Genomic DNA, 26,978 nt, shown 5'->3' with positions numbered 1-26,978 from the left:
ATATAGCAGTGCGGTATTACCTTCAAAAGCTTACCAGAAAATGCACAATGTCTAAGTTATTTAAGAGGCAGTATTATTGGTAACATAGAACATGTTAGATAATGATTTCCTAAAATAGTTTGACATCCATGGTCAGACAGATAAGATTTGGTATGATTTAAAATGACCAATGCCAGTTAACATGTTTTGCATTTTCACTTTGCTAATTTTTTCAGTACAAAATAAATACCAGTATTTAAAAGTGAAATGGAAGACATTATTCAAGCTTAAGCACATACTTTTTTTTTTAAGTTTTTATCACTCTTAGAATATAACAAGCCTGAAGAAACTCTAGGAATTTTGGTAACTTGCAGATACAATGCTTTAAATGGCAATAAACTACAAAAACAAAACAAAACAAAAAAACCAAAAACAGTAACAAACTGACTGGTAAGTAAATTTAGGATAAGTAAAAATGTATCACTTTGTATAGTAAAAAAAAAAAAAGGAAAACTGCACATTTATTTGGAGAGTTCTGAGATGTTGCAAAAAAAAAATCCCTTTTATTCAAAGTAAAATTTTAGAATGCTTTCTGATGAATTAGCTCAATTAGCACAAGGACTTTGGGATGTGGTCAAAGATGCCCCATTGGTGTGAAAACAGTTTCAAAGATTTGAGGCAACACACCCAACATCTGAGTCCAGAAAGTGGCAGGGCTGAGGCTCAGGTTCTAATCTTTGGACCCTGGTCCAGGACTCATTCTTTTAAACCCCACTGCCACCCCACCCCCCCCGTCAAGTAAAGGAACTGTGAACATATTTCGCTCTGTATGATATATAGGTTTATTGGAAGAGTGACACAACAGAGCAGTGAAGTGCAAACCATAGACGTGAAGTCAGGCATAAAGCTGTATAAGAAATATGTCTATTGAAGCCCCTTTTCATAGAGGCACCAGGGCATGTGGTTCCCCAGACTGTCTATGAGCACACATTATTAATTATTATTATTATATTTACCTTCTGTGATATACCATATTGTTTTAAATAAGTTGTGCCACCGGCAGGATGGAACGTGGATGGTGCACTTTGATTAAAAAACAAAAGAGAGAAAAGAGCATTATTGAGGTTCAAGTGCTAAACTCCTCCCTTGCCACAACCTGAGGGCATTTCAGGTTCATCACTGAGGGAATGCATTTCTGTCTGGCAGAGAGCATTCTTTTCAGCTGATTTCAGAGCTGAAATAACTGGAGTTTCAGAGGAAGCTTCTGCCCTTTCATTCCACTGCCTGTGGAGCGTTGTGGGGGCTGAGACCCGGAATGGCAGTGATTGAGGGTTGAAAAAAGTGAGGGGGACCGAGCAAACATCCTAAAGAGCTCCTACTTCTCTGACTGAGGCCAAACGGTTTGATGCTATGTGTGGCTTGGTGTTAAAAAGCTTGACATTTCCTCATTCATATCAAAGCCATTAAAAAGAATATAAAAATTTTAAAATAAAAGAAAAACCATTAGAAAGAGTATGTAAAATATCTCTGACCACAACATTATTTGTCATTTCTATTTTTCCTATCTCATTCTAATCATATTTCAATGCACTTTAATCACTGGACATTGAACATCTCACCATTTTGCTTGTTAATTTATAATATTAATTTATTATTATTATTATTATTTTGTTTAAAGGGTCTTTAGGAAAATGGGTTTTGCTATTTTACTTCCTACTTGAATTTAAAAAGGAATTTTAAAGTAATGACACCTCTTCATCTTTTAAAAAATAAAATTGAGAGTCCTTAGGAAGGATCCTGTACAAAACATTAACTAAAGATAATGTTTAAAAGTGACCAAATGCTGTGTATACAGATTCAGATCCTGTAGTTCAATGGCCAGGTTCAGATGCTGACACTTGACATCCCTTTTATGGTTCTGTTCTGACCTGCAGAGCTGGAAAACTATAAGATCCTCCTTCAGGTCATTGTGAGGTCATTGTGAGGATTATATGCAAATGCTTAGAACAGTGTCTGGCAAATATAAAATGCTCAATATGGCTTAGCTACTTTTGCAAGAAAGATATTTAAATGGTGATATTGTACAATTCAGCCTACAGTAGCCTTGTCCCAAGAAAGGGTAGGAGTTCAAGTGTTCTGGAGAAAAGCACAGGCAGTTCACAGTGAAAGAAATGGAGAAACAGTTGCAGCTTTGAAGTCAGGCATGCATACTGTCAGACCTTGGCTCCTATTTGATGTGTTAACTTTGAGTTTATCTGATCTATGGCCTACTTCCTTACCTGTAAAATAAATACTTTTCTTTTTAGCAGATAAGGGAGAGATATAAATGTGAATTAGCCAGTGCCTGGAGGTGTGATTTGTAGCCCTGGTGGGGATACAAAAAGGGCATGGTACAACAGAGGCAGGCGGGGGACATGTGGTGGCAGAATTCAGGGTTCAGAACACATCTGAACACCTACAGAACTGAATCTGGGGCGGGTCAGGCCCAGCAGCGTGGCCAGCTGAGGCTTCACCTATGTTGGCTACATAGTGAAGTTTTACGGGGACCCTGAGCCCAAAGTCAATGGTAGGTTGACCGGGGCAGCACCAAGGATAGCTCCCAGGAGCCCTCCAGAAGGCAGAACACTTCTGTTTCTTCTCCCAGCCTCTGCTCTGGCTTTCACATGTTAGGTTTCTTGTAAAATAGTTTTTCCCACAGCTGAATGAAGACTGAGTTCAGTCCCTCACCCTCCAGGAGCCCCAGTGATGACAGGATGACCAGGCTGTGAACTGCACTAGATGGGGACAAAGCGGGAAGGGACGGTTTCCTTCTGGCTGGATAAGCATCCTCATCATTCTTCTGTTTGCCTTACTCCTTTAGGCTGGTGGATTCTCAAGCTCTATGGCACAAGACACAAATTTGTTAAGGTCTGTTCTGAGGTACTTTGCAAGTAATATACAATTAATAATAAAGTCAGTAATGCTGAATTTTGCCAATGATTTACATTTTAAAATAAAATATATACTTCTAAACTTTTAACTTGAGAGAGAGAGAGAAGCATCAATATGTTGTTGTTCCACTTAGTTGTTCCATTTAGTTGTGCATTCAGTGGTTGCTTCTCACACATACCTTGACCACCGGGATTACACCCATGACCTTGGCAATGCTCTCTCCACTGAACCACCCAGCTAAGGCCAAAAATAAAATATTTTTAAACTACAGTTTTAAATTCAGAAAGCATATCACAGAAAACTATGTATATTATATAGAATTTAAAAAATAAAATTCAGAAAATAAAAATAAAATAATATATTGCTTAGGAATTGCATATCTATGTGATATGAGTATAAAAAAACCCCCAAGAGATTGAGAAACAAAAATTCAGGATAGATATATCTTTTTGGTGGCAGGTGGGTCAAATCAGGGAAGAATTTACTGGTAGCTTCAACTACACTGGTAATATTTTATTTCTTAACTTAGACTGTAAGTTTATTAGGTGGGAAAATTTCCAGAATTGCTGAAACTTTCTTAGGTAATTCTCTGCCTGATCATAAGTTGAAACTTATCTATTCTTATCACTCCTTATATGACAAATACAGTGGCACTGTGATGATGTTCCCAGGTCTAGAGGGTACAATTCCATCAATTTCACCTCCATCTCAAAAAGCTAGTTCCAGGTACAATTGTCCCTCATGTTATTCACTGTTTCAAAATTAACTATTAATGATTATGCTAATAGCAACAAGGTTTATGATGTCTAGTATTGTTTACTGTATAAGAAATTCATCAACACATATGCCTAAGACTTTGGGTAAGTGGTATTTGAATTCTCTGCCTTAGAGAGAGATTAATTTCTATTGCTATCACTCCACAACCTTGGTGACATTTAGGTACAATTGAACCATGTCTCGTTATGATTCCTTGTAAGGTTGATTGTGGAGCAGAAGGGTTTTCTGTTTTGCTTTCTCCTCTTTGTTTTGCTTTCTTCTCAAATTTGAATGTTGTGTGTTTTGTGGCCTTGTCTGTCTTTGCTTTGAAGCTTCTGCCAAATCAATTGGGCTCATTGCCCAGAGAGATTAGAATTGAGAGGCAAGTAGAAAAATTGGGACCCAGTTGTGATCCAAGGGCCTTTTCAAGGACTACCTTCTCATAAAAGGGCAGATATGTGGGTTTTCAATAGAAAGTTTCCTGAACTTGAAGAGAGAATTCCTGAGTTCAAGTACAAGTTCCAAATTTTAACAGCTGCTTAAAGACCCTGGTTGGGTCACTTACCATCTCTCCCTGGATGTTTATTCCTCCATAAAACTGAGAGTAATAGCAATGGTCATTTCTTCCTGAGTGTTAGAACAGAGTGAAATAAATATAAAAGCTTTTGTGAATAGCAAACTGCCATGCTCATGTACAATAGTATTATAATCCTCAACTTCTCCCTATTCCTGTTCCCCTTATCTAATCCTTCACAAAATCCTGTCACTTTTACCTCCTGGATGTCCTCAGCATGTGTCCACTTCTCTGATTTCACCACCAGCTGGCTGGAACTACCTTTTTCTTTCTCCCAGGTGATGGTGGTAGCTTCTTAGCTGTCCTTCATTCGCCTATTGTCACACAATTCATTTTTCTAATTGTAGACAGAGGGATATTTTAAGAAATGAAAATCTGACCATAACTCTCTTCTTAAAGCCATTCACTGGCATCTCATCATCATCAGGATGGAGACCAAAAACTTAAGTTGGTCTAAAGAGTCTGCATAGTTACCCCCAAATTGCTACTCCTACTTCTTCTCACTCCATGCTCCTCCAATTCTGAGCCACAAGTACCTGAACATGTAGACAAGTTTTTCTTTTTTTATCCTACTTGCTTGGAAATTACATAGTTTGATGCCTTAATGAGATCCTATGCATCACACACCGTAAAATTCACTAAGGCATGGATTAAAAAATAAAACAGAAAATGCAGGAAAAGAAAGATGAAATTATATATAATGGGGACCTTGATGGGTCTCTGAATGTTGTTATTTTATGATTGCCTTATTTATTTATTTACTTACTTATTTTAATTTGAAAGCCTTTCAAAGATAATTCACCAAGTAATATATTTTGGGGAAGTATTTGAGAGTGAAGTGAAAGGCATCTTGATGGATGGGGTTGGGAAAACTTCATAAACTCAGGGATATTGACAGAGTGACATTTTACTCTTCCGAGTAGTACTTACTTCTAGGTAATGAGTAGGGAAATTTAGTATGTTGCCTGTCTTTTCTAAAACATTTTTTTATGCTTTGACATGTTGAGTTGGATTGATTCACCTGTGTAATTGAGAAGTATAATTTGGTCTTAGTGTAATTGGTCTTCTCTTGGAAAGCTTATCTGACAGGACAGATCAATTATTAGGCTGGTTCTGCCTTCTTCTTACACTCAGATCAGAACATATGTAAATTTTACCTGAAAGTTCACTTATTAATGATATCCATATATAAACACACAAGTGAAGCTTACATTGTGTCTATCTACTACTCTCTGCACATGTTTGTGTATGTATATAAAATACACTTACATTATTTTTGTTCATATTACATTTTTATTACTGCTGTTATTAAATAATTTTACCAAATTTTTATAGTGGTCTACTAATATTTTTAACATATAAATACAGAGTAAGGAAGCAAAGATGGTTAAGGTTGGTTTTCTTATATATTCTTAATAATTCATCAGCCAATATAAAAAATGTATATGTCTTCTTATTCAAGTTACTATCCACTATGTTAAAATTGGTCTTTCTACACCAATCCATCAGTCTTTCAAATTGCCATCAGAGTTTCCTTCCTAGGAAACAAATCTGATGGTGTCACTCTCCTGTTTATGAATTTCACTGGCTCTTCATTACCTAAAGGAAACAGGTCAAGCTTATTTGCCTTCAGAATCTCATCCAACTTAAAATCTGTTTCCATTCTTCCCTTCTACACCTCAAATGTCAGCCACAACAAACTTTTCAATATTTTCAATGCAAGATGTGTCTTGTCACAACTTGGAAATTTTTGCATTTGATTTTCTTTTCCAGGAATAGCCTTACCTTCTTTTACATCTAGAAAAATACTGTTTATCTTTAACACCTAGTTAAATGTCACTTTTTTTTTCCTGTGAACATGTTCTTGATTTCCTTAAGCAGAGTGAGTTGATCTTTCTTTCCTGGAATACTCCGTTTATACTGTTACTAAAGCACTTGCTAATTAACATTGTAATCATTTGTTAACTCTATATATTTGCTAACATCTTCTTTTGATTGTGATTCCCCTTGGTGTAAGAATCCTATATTAGTTAGGATACAATGAAGTTGCCATAACAACAATAATTTAAAAAGCAAAAATAGAGTGACTGAAAGAAGATGTGTTTTCTCTCATCCATCTGATCATAAGCAGTTCACAGTTGACATGGCAACTCCCCACAATCAGGACACATGCTCCTTCTGTCTTTACCTCCTCTCTCCTCCAAAGATCAAGCTCATCCTGTCATCTAAGGTACTTGCTCTTGCTCCTGCCATTACATCAACATTCCAGCCAGTGAGAGAAACAGGAACAGGTGAAGGGGAGGTGTAAGGTCTGGCTATCCACATCACTTCCAGTTAACATTGGTTTGGAGGCTGGAAGATGAGTCTTAGTCAATCTTTATCCACTCAAAATACTGCAATTATGGAACAAGCACAGAACAAACACTGGGCCAGTATATCCCATTTCCTATCACAGAACATATTCTTGATTTCCCAATGCCTAGCACCATGTTGGTTAGTATCAGGAGTCATGAAATACTTGATGAATGAATTGCAAAAATCCTGGCAATTTAGAGCCACATTGGACCTGTACGTCACCTACTTCTGCCCTCTCATTTCTCAGAGGAGACAGCTGAAGACCTTGTGATTTCGCTGAATTTACTACAATGGCTGGTGTGTTCAGAAGCTTATTAGCAAAGGCTCTTTTGAAAGCAGTAAAATTACCCTTTTGATTTCAAAGAATCCTTCATAGAAGAGCACACTTCTTTCAAGGGGAGATTGCATCTATGTTGTATTGCATTGAAAGCTTTCTGCAATATGCTCCTTTATATGCAAAATGGCCCATAGGAAGTCAGGACAGAGTGAAGCATGTTTGGATTGAATCTCCACCATAAAACGTTTTTAAATAATATTTTTAATTTTTAAAAATTACAGCGTTTTCCTTTTAAATATGATATAAGTACATGATGCAAAACTGACAAGATACGACACGACAGCATAAACAGCAAATATTCTTCTATCTTCTTCCATGACCAACAGTTTCCTTCTTGGGGGAACCATCTTTACCCATTTCTTACAGAACAGAATATTCTGTGCACATAAATGTGGACGAGAGCAACTATTTTTGCCTCTTGCTTTTTTAAAATTTTATTTATTTTTGGAAATCTGATAAGGCATATTTTAAATAAGGAAGTGTGCAAATGTGGAAACACAGGCTTACTTTTTGTAATGAAATCCTTCTTAAATTCAAGTGATAATTTTCAGGACCTACTATGCCTTCATACAGCGCTGAGATTTGTTCTTCTGCCTCCAGCTCTCTCACCTTTTCCTGTCCGTGCTCCTGACACACGAGCTTGCTGCCAGTCCCCAGAACAGGCCAGTCCCTTTACTGCTCCTTCCCAGTCTCCTGACCTTGAACATGTGCCCTGGAAAATATGCACGGGCAACTCCTCACGTTCCAGGTTTCTGCTGAGTGTTGTCTTCAGAAAGGACTTTTCTGCCATTCTCCCTCTGGTTCCTGGGTCACCTCGGCCCCTGCTCTTAGTCCTGAAGTGCCCTGTGCATACACCCCACAGCCCTCCCCTAATCTGTAATTGCATCCTGTCCTCATTACTTGTTCACTGCCTAAGTGCTCCGTTGAGATGTGATTTCTGATGGGGCAGGACTACATCTGACTGTCTGTCTTGCCCCCCTTGCATGCCCAGCTTCTTGATCTGCTTACAGTAAAGATCAACGGGGAGCAGGTATATTTAAAAAATGGAAAAAAACATAAACAAATTCTACTTGGAAGCCTGTCCATTGGCTACTCTGTGCCCCATCTTTATTCCACTGAGCTATGTTTAAACCCCTTACACACAAATATGTAAAACATGAAATGTGTAATAACGTTGTGAGGAAAGCTATAATGGCTCCTTCCTTTTGTCCTGATAAATAACTCAGTGACATATCTCAACTACTGAAGCCTTTGTGATTTCCTGTAGCATCATACATTTTGTAAAAGGTGATATTTTCTCAATAATCTCTTCTCACCCCATACTTACACTTGCTATTTTTTTTTCCATAGCTTCCCTGATACTAAATGGATTAGCTACGGTCTGGGAAATTTAAAAAAAACAGGTAGCAAGACACTTAGGAAGAAACTTTCAAAATTAAACCAGGTCATCATTTTAATGATGAACAAAATTAGTGCTTGTTCTAAGGGTAAACTGAAGTTAACATTAACAAGGCAGCCACTGAATGATGTTAGTATTTCACGTGTTTATGTTAATCTTTTTCCCCCCTTTTTTTGTATTTTTCTGAAGTTAGAAGCCAGTAGGCAATCAGACAGACTCCCGCATGAGTACAACCGGGATCCACTGGGCATGTCCACCAGGGGGCGATGGTCTGCCCATTTGGGCGTTGCTCTGCTGCAACCAGAGCCATTCTAGCGCCTGAGGTGGATGGAGGTCATGGAGCCATGGAGCCATCCACAGCATCCGGGCCAATTTTGCTCCAATAGAGCCTTGGCTGCAGGAGAAGAAAAGAGAGATATTGTAGAGAGAAAGGAGAGGGGGAAGAGTGAAGAAGAAGATGGGCGTTTCTCCTGAGTGCCCTAGCCGGGAATCAAACTGAGGACTTCCAGACACCGGGAAGACGCTCTACTTCTGAGCCAACCGGCCAGGGCCTTCATGTTAATCTTACGTCAGCATTCTTCACAATATCATAAAGGAAGAACCTAGATGCTTGTGATCAAATTATGTGAGTAAATATTGAACCACATTTGACTGCATGGGAATAGTACCACACAGATGCTAAAAAAAAGAGTGTCTAAGGTCACCAGTTTTCTTTATAAATCAGTTTTTGTTTTATATGCAAGTATGCCAACCATTTATTCACTATTGCAAATATTTCCCAATTTGTTGCTTTTAAAATATTTTTTATGCTTTATCTAAACCTTTAGTTTCTCAGATTAATCAAAAATGTTATTCACAAGGACTCTCTTTCCTTTCACTATCTAACAAACATTAACTAGGTATCTATGATGTGCCAGGCCCTGCAGGGGCACAAGACGTAGGATATGGTAAAAAAAAACACCTGAGAGGAGCATCCCTTTTGTTTTCTGCTGCTAAGGTCCATGAACGGATTCTCAAATCCTCATTTTTCTGACAAATTGAGTCATAGATATTTCTTGCCACATACCAAGTGACTTGTAAAGGTTACTTATTTGAATTATCATTTTAAAATTAGATATAAGAATATAGGTTTGTAAAAGAAAAATTTAAAAGTACAAGTAAGAAAAAAAAAGAAAAAATGTCACATAAAATGTCACTATTAGAAATCTCTCTATCCTTCCAATCATCTTTCTAAATATAAGTACATGAGTATATACAGTTACACTATTTGTTTAGAAAATGATTTTATATTATATATGTAGTTTCTATTTTTTATATAACTACTGTGAACATAAATGAGTAACTAAAAATATTTATTAGGAACAGATATGATCACCAATTTTTTTTCATAATTACCGCTGTTAGTATAATACAGCCTCATTTAAATACATGTTCCTCAACTTATAATAAGGTTAAATCCTGATAACTCAGTGTAAGTTGAAGATATCATTAAGTTAAAAATGCATTTGGTGTTATTACTTGCCACACACCACAGCTTTATCGTGTTGGTTTCCAATGAATGAGTGCTGCTCTCACATCATCACAAAGTCAAATCATTGTAAGTTAGGGACCATTTCTGCTAAATTTTCACAAACACCTGATTGAAAAAGTAAAGAAGATATTAGCAAGCATTGGTGATCAGAGATCTGAAGAACAAGATTTTAAAATTTTGACTTAATTGAATTATATAAAAGCTGTACCCAATAAGGACAGAATATACACATTCTTTTTGAATGCACATTAAATACATAACAAATATTTCAAAGGACTGAAAGAGTTCATAGTATGTTTTTGACCACAGTTAAAACAAGCAATAAATAAATAAGAATTTAGCCCTGGCCAGTTGGTTCAGCTGTAGAGCATCGGCCTGGCGTGTGGAAGTCCCGGGTTCAATTCCCGGCCAGGGCACACAGGAGAAGCACCCATCTGCTTCTCTACCCTTACCCCTCTCCTTTCTCTCTATCTCTCCTGCAGCCAAGGCTCCATTGGAGCAAAGTTGGCCTGGGCACTGAGGATGGCTGCACGGCCTCTACCTCAGGTACTAGAATAGCTCCAGCTTTAGTGGACCAATGCCCCAGATGGACCGAGCATCGACCCCTGGTGGGCTTGCTGGGTGGATCCTGGTTGGGTGTATGTGGGAGTCTGTATGTCGGTCTCCATTTATCACTTTGGAAAAATACAAAAATAATAATAATAATAAATAAATAAGAATTTATAACAATTAAAAAAATTAGAAGACCTGCCCATCTTTAGAAATCATCAGTATAGTTCTCAATAGCTCATATGCCATAAGAAATCATGAGGGACAAGTAGATGGTGACAGAAAATGATTTGACTTTGGGTGATGGGCACACAACACAATCAACAGTTCAAATGCTATAGAGATGTTCACTTGAAACCTATATACTCTTATTGATCAATGTCACCCATTAAACTTAATTTTCTAACTAAAATTTTTAAAAACTAAAAAAAAGAAATTACAATAAAAATTTTAAAGATCTTGAACTGATTGTCAAGAAAGATAAAATATTTGAAAACTTGTGAGATTTAGCAAAGGCAGTGCTGAGTAATATATTTTGTACTATTAAATGCATTTATTTTAAAATGTAAGACTAAAAATCAATAACCCAAGATTTTACCTCAAGAAATTCGAGAAGCAAACAGACCTCAAAAAAAAAAAAAGTTTGGACATAATAAGGAGCAAGAATTGATAAAATAGAAAAAAATACACAGAAGAGAATAATAACAAAGTAAAATATTTATTTGAAATTATTAATAAAACTGATGTGCCTTAGTAATTCTGAATAAAAGATAAATTTTCAACATCAGAAATAAAAAGGGGACTTCAAAACAGATAGTATAAACATTAAAATGATAGAGTGTTAATAATTTATACCAGTAAATCTGAGAATGTAGATAAAATAAATTTCTTAAAATACATAATTTATCAAAATGATATAGGAACAGAATAAAATAACTGGGATTAGCATGATGGCTTTCAAAGCTTAACTAATGTGTACATATCCACAATCATGTTAAGCATTTGGGGATGAAAATGAGAGTTTTTTAAAATCTGCTTTTTCTTTTGGCGGAAGCTAGAGCCAAGCATAGTTCTGGGGTAGAGATGTGGGAATTGAACACTCCCACCACATTTTTTATATAATTTGGACATTTTAGCTAAACCTGTATTCTCTTGGAAATGAAAAAAACACAGTAGCTGATCATCTGAAGCACCTGAAAACTGACAGTTTATCCACCTGTGCAGGTCATGCATTTCATCTATGACTACTTTCTGTTTCATAATGGTAACCTCCACGCACAGGACAGGTGAGCTATTTCAGAGGTAATGGGATAAAAAAGTTTACAGAGGAAATGAAAACATTGAATCAGTACCTTCTGAAGTTAATTGTAAGCCACACAGAATGAGTATGGGGGAAATGGTGGAGTAAGGTAACATACTTGGAATAGGGACCAAGTAAATAGTGGTTCATGTAAAGGACCACATGCCCTGAACTGGGAGGTTTGCGATATTCTGTGTCTTATCTCTCTGCCACATCAGATTCTCTCGCTGCTTTAAAGAAGGACCAGATTTGGGGTTCTAGTAAGGGAACCCAGAGACAGAAGGTGCCCTAAGCCAGTACTGCTCACTTCCTTTATCAATGAGACTGAAGGGAAATATATGGTCAGTGGTAGTTTAGCAATTAGTCTGATAAACACCCGTGGATTTTATATATTTCTCCATCCAAAGTTACATGGGACCAGAATGGGTTTCATTAATAGATGGCTGAATTAAAACTTGACTATTAGGTGTTTATGTATATTTAGTGATTCTGCATATTTTGGTACCTCAGGTATATGCAGTATCTCGTGGCCTTCCTGCCTCTCTGTGTTTAAAACATCCATGCTCTACTTGCTAATTACTTCTCTTACACTTTACACACTGTATACTTATATTTAATAAAACCTATGAACTTTGCCCATGTCTTATGAACTTCGGCTTACTAGCCACTTATTTATACTTCAAATATCTTTTAAATTTTTCCTCTCTTTTATTTATGGTACTTATTTATCTAATAGAATTGAATATTCTCAAAAGAAAGTGTACATTCAGAGGAAAAGGAGAATTCAGATGTGTACACATTAAACCACAAATGGGTAGCATAGACTAATAATTTGATTTTGGGGTGAGCGTGAAGGGGATAAATAAGTCAAAACTTCTTAGTTTCCAGTTTGATCTCTGGAGTGATAAAATTTACTGATTTAGATTTACAGGGATCCAGCTGATGATAGTTAAAACCATTATTACAGACAAGAGCTCCCAGGGAAAGCTGTGAATGAAACCATGGGAAAAAGAACAGAGATGGGCAAGGTAAGTATCCCTTATAAATGAGATAGAGAAGGAAAAGTCAGGATGGTATGGGACATGGTGCATTCCCTTTCACTGAGGCCAAAAGACCAAGTTCTTTTAAGAAGGATGGAAGGGTCTACCATATCTAACATAAAGATTAGGTCTAGTAATCTGGGGGAAAAAAGTGCTTAATAGTTAGTGTGGCAGAGTAATTTTTTGTGGGATTAATCAATATTTTGTTCTCATGGTATTATTATTCCACATGCCCATGCCCTGTGCTATTCCTAGTCTCAGAAAACTTCCAGGGAGAAAGAGGAGGCTTTCGAAGTTGTTCAGCTTTTTTTTTGTGAAAGCCTAGATCATGGTAGACATCATAGTGGAAGCGGAAGAAAGGAGGCCCTTTGGAAGGAAAAGAGAATGCTATCATTTCCACCATATTCATAATGAGAAGAAATGAGGGAGTTCCTCAGTAGATAGGACCTTCACCTTGCTTTGTTCTGTGTGCTGTGGAAATTCCACACTTAGAGTGAGTGGCTGAATAATGCACCCAGTGATGCTGGAACCTAGGTACCAGGATTTTCATCCTCGACAAAGATGTCTTGCCCCCTGGACTGAGTAAGTAGTGCTACAGAAGATGTCATGGGTCTCCCCAATGCATGTTCTTAGAGGATCCTGCAAGACTGAGATTGATTATCCTAGGATCTGTATGAGTTATGGTGTATTACCAGGTTAGTTTTAATATATATATATATGAGGTCTACCAGAAAGTTCTGTCCTTTTTTGGAATAAAACAAAATACAAATTTTTCTTACTGTCAATAAACTTTATTAAATAATATAATTGCCATTATTATTAATGATTTCTTACCAGTGTAAGGGCAATTTGTATATCCCATTTTTGAAAAATGTTTTATCTTTTGATGTGAAAAATTGAACCAGTGCTTGTTTGATATCTTCTTCATTTTTGAATTTTTTGCCCTTCAAAAAATTTTGTAAGGACAAAATCAAGTGATAATCGGAAGGTGCTAAGTCCAGGGAATATGGTGGATGCAACAGACATGCTTCTGTAGCATTTCTTCCTTGTTGAAATTCGTAAAAATTACAGTGTCATAAATGAACTTTATCAGTAGCCATGGGTACACTATCGCTTCACACATAAGACTAACGTGAATCAACTTTGTTTTAGTTAATTTGCTATGTCAGTATGTATACATTAAGTGATAAAAATAGAGAGGCACACATGTGCCAAATAAACATGTGCTTACGTGTCGAAACTTCTTGTGATAAAAACAAACAGAACTTTCCGGTAGACCTTATATATTTAAATTGTGATACTGCTTATATTTTTTTGTATATCTGAGGTTGTCAATCCATATTCCTATTCTCTAAAATTAGGAAATTAGGTAAGTAGGAAGTCAGTAGTGTAGTTCAGTAGAACTCTGAGAAAAGACATTGAAGTACACAGAATAGAGATAGGAGGTTTGAGAAGAGAAGAAAGAATTTGAATGAAAGACAGGGAGTAGAAGAGACCTGATTATGCATATTGGTTAAGAAAAGAAATCAACAGAAAGCAGGAAAGAGGCATGAGGAAAAGGGCTCAGGAAGATCTCTACAGAAGCAAATGCTATAATTGTGTAGGCAACACTGCCTTTTTTTTGTCCTGCTGGAAGCTTCCTTCCACGGAGGATACATTCGTCTCTAACCTGGCTTCAATCAGCCTAAACCTAAAATTCCTTAACTGCCGGACTTCCTTTGTTATTACAAGGCCAGTCAACCCTAACCTGTTCTCTTTCTCTCTGTCCTTAGGCTTTTCTCCAAAGATATAAGGTCAATTTAATTCAATTTAACTGATTTGACCTGATGGTGTTTATTGATTGCTCAGCCACTGATTAAGCACTTCACCGTCCTACCTGCTCGACTTCCTAATTGTCTGTGGCTTCTTCTTCTCTTGGACTTGGAAAGCATCGCTGCTGGACTGTTCAGGTCTCCCAGTCCACAGGGAGGACCCTCCGTTGATGAAATTGTGGACAAACCCACTGCTATTAGGTTGCTTTTATGAAGGGAGTCCCACCCCATGATTTTTCCATGTGTGAATTTTGCAGAGAAAGGGTATCATGTGTATGGCAAAAAGTCAGAACTGATTTTAGCTTATGACTGATTTTCTGATGAAAGAAAAAGTTTTTGCTAAAGACAATAAGCGGCAGCCTCAATTTTATTTTGAGTGAGGCTTGGGGTTGGGGTGCAGATCTGAATATCTCCCTGAAACAGAACATCATTTTTGTGCTTTTAATTTAGATGAGGCTATTTGGCCATTTTCTGCCTGAAGTAGTATACATTTATCGAAATTTGATGGCATTGGCTCTTTCTCCTGTGTCTGTGGAGGGGAAGTACACATTCATCTCTGACAGAGGACCCAGCCAAGTGGGGATCCCCTCTGGGTACACAGGAGCAGAGGTTCATTTCATCCACCAGGAGTGCTGCTCAGGCACTGACTGTGACTTAAGCACATTACCAAGCCACAGTTTTTAAACTACATCTAAAACGGTATGACAAATACCTATTTGGAAGAGTCATTTATACATGCAGAACACTGAGTTCAGTGTTTGTGTGATGAAAAAAAAAAACCCACACCCAAAACAACTAGTCTCATTAACAGTAATGATTAGGGAGCTGCTAAATGGTGTCTGGGGAGAGCATGAGGGCTGGAACACTTCCCATTAGCAACATGACCTACTTCAAATACTCACTCCTACTTTGTTGGCTCAGTTCATGTAAAAAAAAAAAATCCTATCCTGCTTCCCCAAATTAAATCAAAACTCAATTTATTCATTCTTCCATTTGCTTACTGAGTAAACACTAACATTTTTTGTGTGTTATAAGCTAGCTGAACATGGGGGGTAGTTAGAAGCCTTTTCAGAGGTCAAGGAACCTTTTGGAGATTGGGTTTGTCTTGAACACATGACTCAAAAAGCTTCCTCCTCCTTGGTAAAGATTTCCCAGACCCTCAGGGCCGCCCTCCAGTTCACTGTTTCTTCTTCACTGTTGCTCCTACACTCTGCTATTGCACTGTCCCATTGTGTTACATTAAGTGTTCAGATGCCTGTCCATCTACTTGCATATTGAGCCTCAGACTGTGTCTTTGGCCCCTAGCACTGGGAAGATGTTCAACAGATGCATGAATAAACTCATAAATAAATAGTATTCTAAATTAATTAATCAGTGACAAAGAGAGGTCCAGGGACAACTTGAAGACAGGTGTGAATGCTTCTAAGTGTTGTCTGAATTAGCTCTTTCAGTGTGGACCAAAAGGATGGGCCTGAGGGAACTGGGCTGCATTGGAGCCCTTTCCTCCTTCTAATATTTACTTTTCTTCCCACTACCTAACCCTCTTCACTTAGCACTATCTTATTAAATGATGTCCAACTTGGACTACTTTTTTAAAAAATTAAAGTATAATTGATATACAATACTAAAAAAAGGCTGAAGACTTCAATAGACATTTCTCCAAAGAAGATATACAGATAGCCAACAGACACATGAAAAGATGCTCAACATCACTGTTCACCAGGGAAATGCAAATCAAAGCTATTGTACAATGAGCATTGCTTTATAACTCTTACAGTCGCTGTCACCAAAAACAAAACAAAACAAAACAAAAAACCCCAACAACAACAACAAAGAATATAAGTGCTGGCGTGCTGTGGAGGAAAGGGAACCTTCGTGCCTGTTGGTGAAATTGTAAATTGGTGCAACCACTATGGAAAACAGTATGGAGGTTCCTTAAAAAAAAATTAGAAATAGAACTATCAGACAAACCAGCAATTCCATGGCTGCATATGTGTTCAAAGAACACACAAGCACTAATTCAAAAAAGATATCTACATTCCTGTGTTCACTTCAGCATTAGTGTCCATCGACAGATGAATGGATAAAGAAGATATGGTGTATATACACAATGGAATATTATTAAGCCATAAAAAAGAATGAAAACTTGCCATTTGTGACATGGATGAAACTAGAGGGTATTGTGCTAAGGGAAATAAGTCAAATAGTAACTGAGCATTTTTGCTCAATATAAGTGAGTGATCTAGTGGCTGTAGCAGAGGCTAGGAGGAAAATCCCACAGGGCTGCAAAGCAAAGAGGACTAGGACCTAATCCTATCCTGTTAAAGTAACCGTCCATGGGACATGGTCAGTAAGCAGGGCATGGCAGTCCTCAAAAATCCAGGTAGAAAATAATGTCTTTCTGGATTACAATTATCCTTTAGGATAAAACTAGGCATACCAATGGCAAGAAAAGAAAATGACGGAATGAATAATAATGTTACATTTCATTGAGCATTTACTGTGCACCAGGCTTAAGAGCTTTACCTGTTTAATCAGTTTTCATCTTAAATCTTAAATGGAAACTGGACTCTCTGAAGACATAAACAGCCCGCCCATTTTCCCAGTGGTTAAAAGCTACAGAGATGAGGTTCAACCAAGGTCAGTCTGATGCTCTTGCTCTTAAAACACTTTTTACATTATCCCCCCCCCACTTTCACCACTGCCACATAGGGTGCAGGGAGACTGAACTAAAGATCACTCCACGGTTTTAGTCCTTACATCTGAAGATGATGATATGTATTTGAAAATCTCTTTGTAATAATTGGAAATTTTTGAGTAAAAATGATTGTTTCGGATTTATACATATTTGATACAGGTCTCCACTATATTGTCAGTAGACCTCTAGGAATAAATTTGGATTGAGTTCACTCTACTGTATAATGGAGATATTTGTATTAGTGCCTGTTGCAAGAATGAAGTCAGCATACCATAAGAACTCAATAAACGTTGCCATTATTATTATTCATGAGTATTTAGTTTAAAAAGCAACAGTATGCTTATTGCTGGTAATGTGTATGCCCTTGTTTTTAGCTGTTCCAATAAACTTCCTTTATTTGATTGGAAATGATTTTCTTCTACCCTTTAAGGAAAATAGTGTGTTAATAACAATAATATGTTATTCTTAATTGAGCCCTTATATGTCAAACTCTGTGTAAACATCTTACATACATTGTTTCATTGACTTAATTCAATAAACATATGCAAATCACTTAATGCTGGAAGCAGATTTTAAAAACACTTTTTGTCATGGACAAGTTTCAGAAAACAATGAAGTTAAAAAAAAATCTAGATAGTGTATGTATGCCAACGTGTTTTCACCAGTTTCTCAATGGAGTCTATCACCCATTTTCTCTCACCTAAATGATTAAAAATCACTGCTCTATAAGTAATGATTTAAATCCTATTTGGAGAAGAGCAGGGTTCATTAAATGCACTAAAATGACATAAACCAATACACAACAAGTGCTTCACCTTCATGCAAATTTGTAGCTTGTCCAAAGGGTTTGGGGGACAAAAGCAACTAGCTCCTTCTTCCATATTTAAGCCAGACCTAAGTCATTAACAAATTCCCAGTGGAAAGTTTACAGCACATGTTTAATTATAATAGGATTCTAAACTCAATGCAGGGGCTGAGAAGGTTCTGTTCTTTTTCCAAATCCCCCAACAAAATCTTTGGTGTTTCAAAACAAGGGAGTGTGCGCACTCCTTTGAAGCCAAATTCTCAGTATTAAGCTGGTGGCTCATGGTCTCTTGTTCTTATTTTGTCTATATTTGTGCTGATGCTGTAACAACTTTTATCTTCTTAACCAAGTATAGGGTCCAATTCAAGATATAAAACTTGCCAATGATGCACAAAAGGAAGGAATTAATATTATTTGCTGCTAGTTGTAGCTGCTGGGCTGGATCTGGAAAGAAGTGGATATAAGACTTTCAATACTCCTTTCAGATTTTTCCTGGAATGAGTCTTAACACATGTCAACATTTTCTGTTTCTTTTTCAACTAAAAAAGTTAATTGTGATTTCTATCCTGATCAGTATTGTTATAGCACATAAAGCAATGTGCCTGTTTTTTTTTTTTAATTTTAATTGAATTTATTGTGGTAACCTTGGTTAATAAAATTATACAGGGGCCTGACCTGTGGTGGCGCAGTGGATAAAATGTTGACCCGGGAATGCTGAGGTCACCGGTTCGAAACCCTGGATTTGCCTGGTCAAGGCACATATGGGAGTTGATGCTTTCTGCTCCCCCCTTCTCTCTCTCTCTAAAAAAAACAAAACACCAACTGAATAACATTTTAAAAATATATAAAATTATGCAGGTTTCAGGTGTACATCATCTGTATGTTGCACTGTGTGTTCACCACCCTGTCTTCTTCCACCACCATCTATCCACTCTACCCTCCTTTACCTCCCTCACCTCTTTTCCCTCCTGCAATCCCCACACTGTTGTCTGTGTCTCTAAGGTTTTGTTTTTTTTTGCTTTGCTTAATCCCTTCACCTTTTTCACCCAGTTACCCAACCCCTATCCCCTCAGCCAGCTGTCAGTGAATGTGTCTAGTTTTTAAAAAATAATGTTATACTATTTGTTTAATTGTCTGACCCATTCAATCTTGTAGTAAGAAAGACTTAGTCAGTCACCATCTGATGGTCATAGCGATGGTCCCATTTGGTCTTCTGGGCTTTTATTTCTGTATTTCAGGAACATGATAAAGATGACCTTGAAGGTTTCTTTGAGCTCTCAGATTCTTTTTTTTTTTTTTAAGCATTGGTTGTTGAGTAGGACCACAGTTTTATAACTTGAAGGTAGTTCAAGTTATAATTATTCGCTTCACAAACATCAGAAGTTAACTTCCTGTCTAAGATGATAATGTTAGACAAACAGCAGTCTCTGTCTCAGGCCTCAGTGTCTAGTCAGGTTCTCCTCTCTGACATGAGAGAGCATGGGTTTTGTCCCTGGAATTCGTATGTGATACATACACCTAAGGATCATGTCATAAGACCTTAGAGGAGGTTCCTCTCAGAACTATGTCCTGGTTATGTGGAAAATACTTCCAGTTAGCCAATACAGAAACGAGGATTGGGTTAGAATTTTGAAAAAGGGAAGAAGGGGGTAAAAAAAATAGGGAAAGAGGATAATTATATAAGTAACAATTAGATTTTTACATCATTTTTTTAAAATTTTTATTTTATGGAGACAGAGAGAGAGTCAGACAGAGGGATAGGGACAGACAGACAGGAACGGAGAGAGATGAGAAGCATCAATTATTAGTTTTTTGTTGCAGCTCCTTAGTTGTTCATTGATTACTTTTTCATATGTGCCTTGACCGTGGGCCTTCAGCAGACCAAGTAACCCCTTGCCCGAAACAGTGACCTTGGGTCCAAGCTGGTGGGCTTTGCTCAAACCAGATGAGCCCACGCTCAAGCTGGTGACCTCGGGGTCTCAAACCTGGGTCCTCCGTATCCCAGTCCGATTCTCTATCCACTGCGCCACCACCTGGTCAGGCTTACATAATTTTATAAAGCTATTTACAGGCTTCTATATAGTCTGTTCACTTTACATTTATTGAAAATCTATTTTTAGTTATATTTCCATGGTGTAACTTATTTTTCTGAATTGGGATCACCCATACTTTTTAACATGCCTACTCATCACTAATTCGTAAAAGTCACTTTCTTAGTGCAGAGAATCTGGGACACTCATTTGAGAGTAGGGCAGGAGAGAAAGAAGCAGACACAATATGGAAAAATAGATGCTCAGGAAGAAAAGGAGAATGTGAAATATAAGATTACAGAGGCCAACAGCTTCTTTGAAAAGTTTCCATATATTTGAAATAAAAAATAAATTATTAATATTAAAATCCTTTTTTTTTTCCCTTGGCATCTTGGGTTAAACAATAAAATATGTTTTGTCTTCTGAAGAGGACAGTCTGTGATGTTAAAGATACAAATGGGAAATTTTAATTTTAAAATGTCTTTAAAATTCAAAGTAATTTGTGTTAGGAGCTTAAAGTTTACACAGTTATCTCATATTCTTTCCTTTATATATTGTTTCACACACTACTTCCCTGTCTAATTATTAGCCATCTTCTCACTTTGATTCATGTGGCAAAATGAGTAATTTGTAAAAGAAGCTTCTATGCAATGGAGACAAAAAGAAGTGACCTCACAACAAAGAAAAAAACGTGTTGGAACATTCCAGGAATAAGAAAGCATTCCTTGAGGGTGAGTGTGATGTTTGTGGAAACATGGTTCCAATTATTCATTTTTATATGAATGTAGAGGCTTTGTTTGTGTGTTTTCTTTTTTGATACCAAATTAAAAATAAATTGGACTAAAACCTTGTCTTCTCAAGGGCCTCATGTGAAAGGTAGCTTCGTAGAATCCATTTTTCACACAGTCTCTAAAACTTTACTATCCCTAAAGTTCTCTCTCTCTCTTTTTTTTTTTTTTTTTTTTTTTTTTTTTTTTGTATTTTTCTGAAGCTGGAGGCAGTCAGACAGACGGGGAGGCAGTCAGACAGACTCCCGCGTGCGCCCGACCGGGATCCACCCGGCATGCCCACCAGGGGGCGATGCTCTGCCCATCCGGGGCATCGCTCTGTTGCGACCAGAGCCATTCTAGTGCCTGGGGCAGAGGCCAAGGAGTCATCCCCAGTGCCTGAGCCATCTTTTGCTCCAATGGAGCCTCGGCTGTGGGAGGGGAAGAGAGAAACAGAGGAAGGAGAGGGGGAGGGGTCGAGAAGCAGATGGGCGCCTCTCCTGTGTGCCCTGGCCGGGAATCGAACCAGGGATTCCTGCACACCAGGCTGACGCTGTACCACTGAGCCAACCGGCCAGGGCCTCTATCCTTAAAGTTCTCATTGATGTCTTTTGCAAAAAGAGATACACATTTTCAAAAACAGTGTTTAGGAATCATTTGCTCATCGTTGGAGGAGGTGTGACTCTTAGAAAATATAGTAATATGTTACAGCCACTGGTCCAAAGTCAATCTCCCTTCTGCAAGTTGGGAATTTGAGTGTAAGAAGAAACAGTCAGGGGCACAGATACTTGAGAAACGGGCATGTGGAGTGTGCACTTCTAGATGCACTGTTTCCCCATTAACAACCCTACTGTGTATCTCAAAGTCAGCTGATTTTATTTTCAGAAAGTAAAAGGTGCCCCAATTCTGCACCACACAGGCACCTTTAATGGGCGAGAGTTATTTTGCTCCTTAGCTTACAAGTGAAAATAAGTGGGAAAACTCACCCTCTAGCTCTCAGTCAAGTCTGGACACATTGGGGATAGGGTGCCAGTTTATCTGTAGTTCTACCATCTACAGTAAAGGTCCTGTAATGGTTAATTTTCTGTCACTTTTGCTTGACCTGAAAAGTTTTAATAGGTTTTAAAATATTTCATGCTTGACCTATTACTTTCAAATAGCTATCAAGGTATATGTTTAAAACTTATTTTAGAGGGGCATCACAATGCATTGCTAAACAATATTGAAGGAAATGCAGACTTTCTAGTAATTTCTAGTAAGATAGCTGTTAGATTGTGCAAATAGATGCTTAAAAGTATGGAGGATACAATGCTTAAAAAAAATGCTTTAGTCATTTTACTTTTTATGCAAAATAACTCAAATTTTTGAAATCTGGTTACCTTTTGACATATGTTTTAAAAATAAATACATGTGCATTTATAATATCAGTTAAAATATGTTCATGAACTTCATACAACAGTAAATTCTGAACTACTTTATGCTATTAAACAGCTATTAATAATTTGTAAATCACTTATCAGTGATAAGTGTTTCCTGGGAATCAGTGACCTAGTCAATAGCAAATATCAGTATATTAAAATAAATTTGGAGAATTCATATTATGCTACATTGGGTTGGAAGGCAGAACCTACAGATTTTAAATGCCTAAATCTATTATATTAGTTGTTCAAACATTGTCCAAATGACATATAATCTCCAGGCTCTTGATGTCCAGACGCTCATCAGTTTTTTCTCTCTGATTTTCTAGAAGTTATGCAATGTTTGATATTTGGATCACTCATTTTATAGAAGATGGTCGTGAGCTATAGGTTAATAGAAATAGTGTACCCAACTGCACACAGTAAGTTTTGAATCTTCTTAGAGCCACATGTAAAAGTGCACCCTGCTAGGAACTCTACTATTCATGCTGAGGTTTAAACACTGGAATTGGTTCCCAGTGGATTTTCACTTTCACAAGTACTTAATGCAGCTTTAGGTGTCTCAGGGGCAAACTGAACTGGCCACTGAATATCCTTTTTAAGGGGAGTTAACAATGGCTTAGTTCTACCTCTCTTGAAATACAGGATTCATGTTTTTCTCTCTTAAAATTTAGTGTTCCTAGAGGCAGCCAGGGACATTAGAGAATGAGACTGTATTTATTCATCCCAAGCGGGGTACAATGTAGGTGAGGGCAATCCAATGTTCCCTGCAGTGCTTTGTCAAAGCTTTTTAACCCGACGCTGAAAGAATAACGACTTCACAGTGACGTTACAATGGAAACTCCAAAACTATTAAAAACTTGGGCCTTTACTTTGGTGCAGGCTTTTGATTATAAAAAAGTTCTATGGACTTTTGAGGATGAACACCTCTGTACTAGAGGTGAAACTGTGAACCGTGGACTTATTACAGGTGCAGCCAATTGCCAATTCTAGGATTGGAACCCAGACCTTAGATCTTTTCTTTTTTGAAAGGTATTGTGGTTTTATTTTGAGACTAGAAGAGTTATGGGGCAAGCCAACTCAAGTTAAACTCAGAATGTACATAGATAAATGGTGCTGGGCACGTAGCTGTCAGAGGAGTTAAGGAAGTTATAACATAGGATCTAAAATAATCATACCTACGTAAATACATAAATAGATCATACGAAAAAAGTTGTGGTAACATTGTGTTTTGATAATTTGGAAGTCAAAACATACAGAATATATTAGGATAAACTAGATTATGCTGTGGTAAAAACTCAAAAATTTCTCAATCAATATGAATAAATATTATGCACTTCTTCCTCAAAGGATCCCTGAACACCCTGCAGGCATCTGTCTTTCCTTTATAGGGACCCCCAGTTTTCCAACATCTCAATACAGGATTGTCCCTTTTCCTTTCATGACAAGAGAAGAGATGGCTTGGAGTCTCACATGAATAAATAAATGTATTCATCTGGAAGTGATACTTCCATTCTTATTTCACTGGCCAAAAAATATCAACAGGGTAGAAACATTAGGTGACCATTCCCACTCCTCCTCACCATAAAGTGAAGGAGCACCCAAAATGGAGGTGAGTCGCCTACACGTCTGCTACATGATGAAGGATAAAATTATAGGTGAAAAATCCACCAACTCTCCCACTAGCTCAAGCAGGTATGGCTGAACTAACAAACACAACTGATTTTGAAGAAAGAGGATCTTCTGAAATTATTCTCAGTGATTTCTCTATAAAAATCAATGACATTATTTTTGTAAAAAAAAAAACCAACTCACGCAAATATGCATACTTATGAAGTACAGTGTTTCATTAAATATTCAAATAGCATTTCAATATTTAAACAAAATCCATAGACTAATTTCATTATTGTCACAGGCAGAATATGATATTACTTGAAAAGTGCTCAATAAGATTGATTTGTGTTCTCTGTAAAATGTAGTCTCCACTGACCACTTGCCAGGTTGGGTTACAAGAGCCTTTCAAACCACAAACTGCTGTGGTCTTTACAATACAGTGCCTGGAAAGCTCACACTAAGCTTTGAAACACTGCAAGCTATCAACGGCCAGTTCACAGCCAATACCCACCCAGGTGGAGGCACTTTGCTGCAGATTGTTTGCAGTAACTATTAGTGTAAATCAAAGGTTTAGTGTGTTCTTATTCCCCCCCCTTGCCCTTCTAGGATATTCATAAACAAATTGTATATTCCTGCACCCACCGAGAAAGTATCATCACCTGATAAATCTTTAGTTACCATAGTTTAACCATCCCCCCCACCTTTAAAATAAACCCCATCAATAGCATTTATTATTAATGGAAGGTAGAATGATTCCTGGATGAAGTTTTAGTTCAGGCGGCAAATCGATAACTTCTGACCATGTCTGTTTCATTATTGACAACGTCTCCCCACATTTACTCTTATAATTAAGTTTTAGTTCAACTTCTAACTTTCCTCAAGTGTTTGAAATGGCTATACGGTGTTCTTAATTTCAGCTGCCGTTTCATCTTTCTCAGTAGGTGCCTATTTTATTGTTAAAGGTCATACTCATTTGTCTGCTCCAACAAAGGCAGCCCTTAAAGTTGGCTGTGGTTTTGACAGACAGTGGTCCCTATAAGTGATGGCCTTAAGGACAGAGCTGGCACTGAGAGACAGTCACCGCAGCACGGGGAATAACAGATAACAAATCATGCCACTATTTTTCCTCCTGGCGTGATTGACGACAGCACAGCGGGTATAACTTTTCAATGTCCTCAGATTAAAAACCCCTCAAACAAATGAGTTCTGAAAATACTGTCCAGAGGCATTAAAGGGAGCTTTTGGACTCAAAAATACTTTTTAAAAATAGGGCTTCTTTAAAATATGCACAGTTTATGGCCACTTACCACAGTTATCTAATTTTCAGCGACATTTTCAGTTTTATACACACAAAACTCAAGCTATAGATTTGAGGGGCTGTTGCATCACTGACGTAAAGCTTTTCCTAGAGATTTGCAAGGCATAGCTGACAGCATTTGCAAGGGGAAATCTGGTGTTTGTCACGGCATCATACGCATTTCAGTGTGTCACAGATTATTCAAAAAAGTATTGTTTATGTGATTATTAATTATATTCTAACTGAACGGTAGAACTAAAGATAATCAATGACCAAGCTTTGTTTTCATGTTAAATCACCTCTGTATTTCCCTAGTCTGTCATTAGCATACCTAAAGCATTGTATAAAAAAAAATTTTTCCACTTAAAAAATAGGAATTCCACTTTTGCTGGCATATTATTTTGTCAATTAATTTTTTGATGAACTAAAAAGTAGAGATTCTACATTTTTGGTTTTTAAAAATGCAATTAGATGCCCCTGTTCTATGCCTACAAATAACTACATATAGAGTTAGGTAAATATAAATATAACCATTATAATTTGAAGTGTATATATAAAATGTTGTGTGTATCATTATGTATATCATTAAAGTGTGTAATCCATGATAAAAGGATAATCTTTGTCTGGATGTTTGAGCCATTTGAATAGTTTATGCCTGAGCAGTTTGCTATAAATAGTGATTATGGACCTCTCTCCCAGGAAGATCGATTCAGCGGTTCTGAAATGAGGCTTGAAATCTGTATTAATATGGGTCCTAGGTGATCTAGATATGAGTTGACCGAGCTGTAATTGGGGCACCAGGTTAGATGTTGGATTAGCATTGTCAGGTCACCTTGTTTTGTATAGAAGCACTGGCTTTGGGGCCATGCGGACAAAGGTTTGAAAATTGCTACTGAGTTTTACCAGCTATGATGTCTTTGGCAAGCTACTTAGCTTCTCTGAGCTTCAGTTTCACAGATGGTTACATAGAAATAAGAAATCACATCTTGAAGGAGTGCTGGGAGATTAATGAAGCTGCTAAGAAATGCAAAGGGGTCTTGACTTACTAATGATACAACGGAAATGTGTAAAACAATACAATCAGGAGCTTGAATTAAAACACACTTTTAAAGAAGATAAGTGGACTTTCCTCCTCTGCCTACCCTGCGGCCAGTCCCAGGGCTTTGGGCCATTCTTAGGCATCAGAAGAGCATCTATATACACAGATGAGGTCATCTATCCTCAGTACCAAAGTAAGTGCTGCGATAATTCCTGACACTTCAGCAAAGACCTAAATTAAGTCTAGTTGTTCAGCTATTAGCCATGTCTCTCAAGTTGTGTACTTTCCTTGGGGTTTAGAGTGAACTTGAGCTTTGGCAACCGCTCATTCAACACACATCCTGAATCCTTGCCATCCACCATGGCTCAGAAGTCCTGCTTTTGGGGATGAGATGAAACACCCCCTCCCTTCCCCCACAGACTGAGGGCTGTTCTAGGGTGGAACAGGGCTGGCTTTCCTCATCTCACATTTCTAACGTCATCAAGTAGGACAGGATAATCTGGTTTCTGTTAGGGCCTCTACTTCCTCATCTTTAAAATGGCACTAATAACAAGCCTACCCACTGGAACAAAAGATTACATAAATTAATATGTGAAATGTTTAAACCAGTATCTGGTACATAGGAAGTGACTTGCCCATGGTGGGACACACTGCTCAGAAATATTTGTTGAATTATGTGACTTAAAACAGAGTGTAGAAAAAATGCGATTATGTGATAACCTCATTCTGCGGTTAGTTTATATTTAAC

This window comes from Saccopteryx bilineata, chromosome 3 (genome assembly GCF_036850765.1).
Source record: "Saccopteryx bilineata isolate mSacBil1 chromosome 3, mSacBil1_pri_phased_curated, whole genome shotgun sequence".
Lineage (NCBI taxonomy): Eukaryota > Metazoa > Chordata > Mammalia > Chiroptera > Emballonuridae > Saccopteryx > Saccopteryx bilineata.
The sequence above is the reverse complement of the archived record's forward strand: the minus strand, read 5'-3'. Positions refer to the sequence as shown.